The sequence below is a fragment of the Callospermophilus lateralis genome, chromosome 2 (genome assembly GCF_048772815.1).
Source record: "Callospermophilus lateralis isolate mCalLat2 chromosome 2, mCalLat2.hap1, whole genome shotgun sequence".
NCBI lineage: Eukaryota > Metazoa > Chordata > Mammalia > Rodentia > Sciuridae > Callospermophilus > Callospermophilus lateralis.
Genome location: NC_135306.1, coordinates 199135098 through 199136781, shown reverse-complemented (window position 1 = coordinate 199136781; position 1684 = coordinate 199135098). Strand labels below are relative to the sequence as shown.

The window sequence follows — 1684 nt, the reverse complement described above, 5'->3', positions numbered from 1 at the left end:
ACAGGGCGACAATTGTCTCCATGAGAGACCCAATCTATTCTCTTGCTCTTGAGGGTAATTCTGCAGCACAGACAGGACATTTGCCTCACAGTGTGTCCTCTGATTCTGGGAGTCTATGATTCCATGAGCAAAATGGTTTCTTCACCCGGGTTTTCCTTGCCCCAGGAATCTCCCTCTGGGGCTCTGAAGGCAGCAGCTCCATGGCTGTGGGAGAGAACGTCAGCACCATGACCAATTTCACCCTTTGGGGATTTTCTGAGCATCCACAACTGCAAGTTGTCCTCTTTTTGTTGTTTCTGGGGATCTACCTCGTGACTCTGGCTGGAAACCTGGGTCTCATGGTCCTGATCAGGATGGATCCACACCTCCAGTCGCCCATGTATTTCTTCCTCGGTAACTTGTCCTTGGTGGACGTCTCATACACCTCCTCCGTAGCCCCTAAGATGCTCTGGGACTTCTTCCGGGAGCAGAAGACCATCTCCTTTGCGGGCTGCGCTCGCTGCTCAGTTTTTCTGCTTCACTGGGATGGGAGGCACTGAGTGCTGTCTCCTGTCGGCCATGACCGGTGTGCTGCCATCTCCAGCCTCTGCTCTACCCAGCCCTCATGTCACCTGCCATCTGTGTGAGGATGGCCACTGCAGCATACGCGGGAGGATTCCTCACGGGACTGGTCCAAACCAGCTCCATATTCCAGCTCCATTTCTGTGGACTGCGAGTCATTAACCACTTTTTCTGTGACCTGCCACCCCTGATGGCCTTGTCTTGCTCCCCTACCTTCCTCAGCCAGGTGTTGAGTGTTCTCATGGTGTGCGCAGTTGGTGGGACCTCAGCTCTTCTCGTGTTGGTGTCCTATGGCCACATCGTTGCTGCCGTCGTGAAGATCCGTTCGCCCCAGGGGCGGATAAAGGCTTTCAACACCTGTGCCTCCCATCTGACCACAGTGATCCTCTTCTACGGCTCTGGCCTCTTCTCGTACCTCCACTCTAGTGCTGGCTACTCAGAGGACAAAGGTAAGGCGGCATCTGTGTTCTACGGAGCAGTGATCCCCATGCTGAACCCCATCATCTATAGTCTGCGAAACAAGGAGATCAAAGATTCATTGAAAAAACTCAAGAAGAGGAAAAAGCACATCGTTCCTTGAGTTAAAAATAAGCATTGTTTTTTTCCCCAAATAGAGATTAAAATAAGTGGCTCAGAGAATCTGAATAATACATTAAAGAAACTGTTTCAAAGAAAATCTCTAACCTAACGTGTCTACTAGACAATTAGGCTTAAAAGAGCTTTGCTTTCTTGTCGTGGACTAGTTCTGCTTAAATTTTGATCATTTGCAATAGGAAATAAATATGCTTCTCTATGACAGTCCTTAGCTGTAGAACATCCGGTGCTGTTCAGGACACAATGTCTTGGGGCCAGATGGATCATGGTCCCAGAACCACCACACTCATCAAAGATCTCTACAGTCCAACACTGCTGCTACCAGTCCACTAACCCATTGGGTCAAGTTTTCTGTTTCCCTTGCCTTGGATTCCAACTCTACCCAAGGACTGGTAGAAAGCCAATGCTGGCTTAGAAACCCAAGAGCCCTAACTGCAATGAGGTCAGCAATGGGTACCCAGAGCCATGGGGTAGCTCTAAACTATGTTTGTGAACAGCCATGGGTCACATCTGTAGGGCCATCAGTCCA

General features: G+C 49.8%; 1 pseudogene; it reads left to right on the top strand.

Moving 5' to 3' along the window:
* Positions 1 to 200: 200 nt before the first annotated feature.
* LOC143390541 (olfactory receptor 5A1-like) lies at positions 201 to 1141 on the top strand (annotated as a pseudogene).
* The last annotated feature ends 543 nt before the right edge of the window (positions 1142 to 1684 follow it).